Genomic DNA, 6112 nt, shown 5'->3' with positions numbered 1-6112 from the left:
ATTATACAAAATACAACAATAATTAACATTATACAGAATAAAATACACATTTGAACTGTTAAATGTAAGGTCCTACAGTGTAAATGAAAACAATGATGTGCACTTGGAAGTAAGAAAACAGTCTATACATTTGTGAATAAACTGTTATGACCCGTTGTACTGCATGTTGATTTCTTAACGTATGCAGTGTCCTCAATCTCAATAGCAGCAAAGGAGAAAATAAAAAGTAACACTATTCTTCAACTAGTCCATATGTATACATGAACAACTGTGCGTAATATACAGTATGTTGGTGTGCTGTATGCAGAGTCTTGCGATCCTATGCAGTAACAGTTGAGGTGGTCTAATCTCCCAGAGGAAGTGATTAGGTCTAAGTGCTGTTACGTGGCCCTGTTCCTTAATGTAAGGCCCCTTCAGCAAACAAAATATGTATTATTCTGCTTTTCTACTGACACGCGGGTGCATGACCTGACTCCATGCAATTACCTCATACTTAGGATACTTTCATTTAGTTGTAACTTGTTGTAGAATAAAAAATGACCTTCCCTTGTTCTTACAAGTTTTTAAATGTATTTCAGTTTTGCCTTAGTGTTGATTCACACTTCAGCACTTCCTAGATAACAATATCTGGTGCTTTTCGATGTAGGTGCTGTAAGTGTGTATGCGATCAAATCAACTGTATTTATATAGCCCTTCTTACATCAGCTGATATCTCAAAGTGCTGTACACTTTGTGATGGTTTGTGTGTGACAGTGTGAGTCATGCAGTGTGCATAAGGATGGGTATTTCTCTCAGCCTTCATATCCTCTCCTAACTGTTGTCTTAGTGTGTGAGGATAGGCTGAAGGGCTTCAGTTCTATGGCAACCAGACTGGTGAGTATTTCATGCCGTCTGTCCATGTCAAGTGATGGTATGCCACCGTCAATGCTCTTTTGAGTAATTTGTGGTTTCGCCGAGGGGTTGCATGGTTCAGTTGAACCTGTTGATGGCAGAAAATGCTCCTGAAAATGGACAGTACAGTAATCTAGAAAATAAGGAACAAAACCTGCGATGAAACAGCTTAGCAGAAAGCCAATCTTAGCCTTGAGACCATGCTGCTTACCATTCTACACCACGTTATATTTCTTCAAAGCTATCTACATCAGTGACAGTACAGTCTCCTGTATGGGAATAGATGACCCTCAGTCGACCTCAAAAATAATAATTAAGTGAACTTATCCATAATGCTAGGTAGAGAAATCAATAGGCTTGCTGCTCACACAATGCAGTGTGGCTCTTTCAAGCAGCAGTGGTCTATGGGTTAAGGAAACCCTGGCGGATCTGAGTGAATGCAGCAGCTTGGGTTGAGCCCACCCTCTGGAGCCATATTGACTGATTCAGCAACTGAGGTAATCAGTGGAAGGAGATACACATATCTCCCCACCCACCCACCCACCCTCACCACACACACAAGCACGCACCAACCATCTCCCCATTTCTCTGCCAGCCCCATATTTCTCTGCCAGCCCCGTTGTGAAAATCCCAAGGTTCAAATAGATGGCAGTATATGTACTCTGGTTTCTTTCCTAAAAACAGCCTGTGGATATTGGTTTACTATTGACAAATGGTCAGACATTCTAGTTTCTTTGCGGCAATTACTTCTACTTTGGGAATGATGTCACATCTCAGGCGTGAGGCAGCAGTGCTTTTTCCTTGGCCTTTGTGACCTCACCATCACCTTTTGACCCCTAAGTAGAAAACATTTTTGTTAATTTTGACAGTCCAATACAGTGGCATCATATACTGTACAGCCCCACCTTCAGAAGAGGATGCAGGAAAAGACTAGCTAGCATCACTTTGAAAAATGGCATTGTTTTGAAAAGTCAAGACAATACACCAAATTAAACAATTGAGTCCAATGTCACGGGTCTCTAGAGTCTTTGCCTGAGCAGAGTTTGTCATTTCAAACCAAGACTATGTATTTTCTTACCTGATCAAGGAACCTCACCAATATAAACAGTATATACATTATATATGCTGTTACCAATTTAGCGCAGGTGGAATTAGTAATCACCCTGTGGCACACTGTCATTTTATATTTGTTCAAAGACATAGCCTTTCTAAGCGGGTGCCACTTGATATTTAGTGGCACCAGCCTTGTTTCCCATGTCACCTTTGTTTCTATCCAGTCTGAGTAAATAGGGCTTTTGATTCAAAATAGACATCAAGGGATGCTGACACATTCCCCACACCAAATCATGGTCCATAAAACATTATTCCTTGTTCTTTTACTTGTCACTGAAATGCTATACATTTACTCTTGCTAGGGACTCTCACAATTGTTGTAGTAATTGTTACGAACAGGGAAGTCATGAACCCCAAAAATCGGAAGGGTCACAAAGTACATTAGGATTGCTGGGGGGGGGGGGGGGGGGGGGGGGGGGTCTGAAGGGGGTCTATGCCCCCCCCCCCATTGCAAGGTTGAAGAATTTTTCAAACACCTGAAACAGCTTTTTCCTGCAATCTAGAGACATACTCATTATGCTTAATTAAAGGTAAACATTTTTTTATGTGTATCTAAGCATACCTCTTGAGCTATCTGTATCCAGAGGCCAGGTAATATATCTCTGTGAAGATAAAAGGAGGCCAGGTAATATATCTCTGTGAAAATAAAAGGAGGCCAGGAAATATATCTCTGCGAAGATTAAAGGAGGCCATGTGATATATCTCTGTGAAAATAAAAGGAGGCCAGGTAATATATCTCTTTGAAGATAAAAGGAGGCCAGGTAATATATCTCTGTGAACATTAAAGTAGGCCAGGTAATATATCTCTGTGAAGATAAAAGGAGGCCAGGTAATATATCTCTGTGAAGATAAAAGGAGCCCAGGTAATATATCTCTGTGAAGATAAAAGGAGGCCAGGCAATATATCTCTGTGAAGATAAAAGGAGGCCATGAAATATATCTCTGTGAAGATTAAAGGAGGCCAGGTAATATGTCTCTGAAAATAAAAGGATGCCAGGTAATATACTCTTTGAAGATAAAAGGAGGCCAGGTAATATATCTTTGTGACGATGTCATGTAGGACTCAACGTCCAATGCCTGTCTTCATTTGCCCCATGTCTCTCTCAACCTGATTCTATTATTTCTCCTCCCAGCATGATTTGCGTTGTACATACCTGTATCAAAGAACAGATGCTGACTGGACTTTAATCATTTTAATCTGATTTAATTATATTCTAATTAGAGTGTGCTACACATACAAAGTAAGCTAAAATAAGTAAAATATATTTTTTAAGGAAATTATTAAATCCACGGAATATGTATACAATTAAATGGCCAGATAATGGGAACTGAGAAAGGGATGTTTTTTAAAGATGGATTAAGCTGAAAGTATTTACATACAGTACTGGTTAAAAGTTTGGACACCTACTCATTCAAGTCTTTAAAAAAAACGATTTTCTACATTGTAGAATAATAGTGAAGACATCAAACTATTAAATAACACATATGGAATCATGTAGTAAGCCAAAAAGTGTGAAACAATATATATATTTTAGATTTTTCAAAGTAGCCACCCTTTGCCTTGATAACAGCTTTGTACACTCTTGGCATTCTCTCAACCAGTTCATGAGGTAGTCACCTGGAATGCTTTTCCAACAGTCTTGAAGGAGTTCCCACATATGCTGAGCACTTGTTGGCTGCTTTTCCTTCACTCTGCAGTCCAACTCATCCCAAACCATCTCAATTGGGTTGAGGTCTGGTGACTGTGGAGGCCAGGTCATCTGATGCAGCCTTTCTTCACTCTCCTTCTTAGTCAAATAGCCCTTACAGAGCCTGGAGGTGTGTTGGGTGATTGTCCTGTTGAAAAACAAATGATAGTCCCACTAAGCGCAAACCAGATTGGATGGCGTTGCACTGCAGAATGCTGTGGTAGCCATGCTGGTTGTGTGCCTTGAATTCTAAATAAATCACAGACAGTGTCACCAGCAAAGCACCCCCACACCATCACACCTCCTCCTCCATGCTTCGCGGTGGGAACCACACATGCGGAGATCATCTGTTCACCTACTCTGTGTCTCACAAAGATACGGCGGTTGGGACCAAAAATCTCAAATTTGGACTCATCTGGCAAAAGGGCACATTTCTAATGTCCATTGCTCATTTCTTGGCCCAAGCAAATCTCTTCTTATTATTTTACTAGGCAAGTCAGTTAAGAACAAATTCTTATTTTCAATGACAGCCTAGGAACAGTGGGTTGACTAACTTGTTCAGGGGCAGAATAGCAGATTTTTACCTTGTCAGCTCAGGGATTTGATCTTGCAACCTTCCGGTCACTAGTCCAATGCTCTAACCATTAAAATGCAAATCATTTTATAATATTTTTGACATGCGTTTTTCCTGGATGTTTTTGTTGTTATTCTGTCTCTCACTGTTCAAATAAACCTACCATTAAAATTATAGACTGATCATTTCTTTGTCAGTGGGCAAACGTAGAAAATCAGCAGAGGATCAAATACTTTTTTCCCTCACTGTATATCCTCCAAACACCGGCTTCTCTGGCATTATCAGTTAATTAAGATACCGATATCAATTATTGGTGGACCAAAAAAAGCCAATACCGATTAATCGGATGATTTTTTTATATATATATTTGTAATAATGACAATTACAACAATACTGAATGAACAATGATCCCTTTTATTTTAACTTTATCTATTTAGTCTCAAATAAACAATGGAACATCTTCAATTTGGTTTAAATAATGCAAAAACACAGTGTTGGAGAAGAAAGTAAAAGTGCAATATGTGCCATGTTAAAAAGCTAATGTTTAAGTTCCTTGCTCAGAACATGAGAACATATGAAAGCTGGTGGCTCAATATTCCCAGTTCTTCAATATTCCCAGTTAAGAAGTTTTAGGTTGTAGTTATTATAGGAATTATTACGCGTCGACTATTTCTCTCTATACCATTTGTATTTCATATACCTTTGACTATTGGATGTTTTTATAAGCACTTTGGTATTGCCAGCCTTTACTGCAAATGCAGTAAAGTGCTGTTTGAATGAATGTTTACGAGCCTGCTGCTGCCTACCACCTCTGTCAGACTGCTCTATCAAATATCTAATCATAGACTTAATTATAATAAACACACAGAAATACGAGCCTTTGGTCATTTATATGGTGAAATCCGGAAACTATCATTTCAAAAACAAAACGTTTATTCTTTCAGTGAAATACGGAACCGTTCCGTATTTTGTCGAACGGGTGGCAACCCTAAGTCTAATAATTGCTGTTACATTGCACAACCTTCAATGTTATGTCATAATTATGTACAATGCTGGCAAATTAATTACAGTCTTTGTTAGGAAGAAACACAGTTTGCAACGAGCCATGCGGCCCAAGCTGTTGCATATACCCTGACTCTGCTTGCACTGAACGCAAGAGAAGTGACACAATTTTCCTAGTTAATATTGCCTGCTAACATGCATTTATTTTAACTAAATATGCAGGTTAAAAAAAATATGCTTCTGTGTATTGATTTTAAGAAAGGCATTGATGTTTATGGTTAGGTACATTTGCACATCGAATGTGCTTTTTTCGCGATTGCGCTTTTGTTAAATCATCACCTGTTTGGCGAAGTTGAAGTAGGCTGTGATTGGATGATAAATTAACATGCACCACATTGATTATATGCAACACAGGACTAGCTAGTTAACCTAGTAATATCATCAACCATGTGTAGTTAACTAGTGATTATGTGAATATTGATTGTTTTTTATAAGATAAGTTTAATGCTAGCTAGCAACTTACTTGGCTCATTGCAGCCACAAGGTCCTTCTGACGCTGCACTCGCATAACAGGTGGTCAGCCTGTTTCCTCATGGATTCAATGTAATCGTCCATAATCAGCGTCCAAAAAGGCTGATTACCGATTGTTATGAAAACTTGAAATCGGCCCTAATTCATCGGCCATACCGATTAATCGGTCAACCTCTAACTTTTACCCACAAGGCTATTGTAAGAAAGTGCAGACACAAGAATCTCTTTTGCTGGTATGCATTTTAAATCCTTTTGCATTAACACCATGGTCATTTCTCTCCAACTAAGCAATTAAAAAATGTAATTAAATCAC

Source organism: Salmo trutta, chromosome 7, assembly GCF_901001165.1.
Source record: "Salmo trutta chromosome 7, fSalTru1.1, whole genome shotgun sequence".
Classification (NCBI taxonomy): Eukaryota; Metazoa; Chordata; class Actinopteri; order Salmoniformes; family Salmonidae; genus Salmo; species Salmo trutta.
This window is presented reverse-complemented; position numbering follows the sequence as displayed.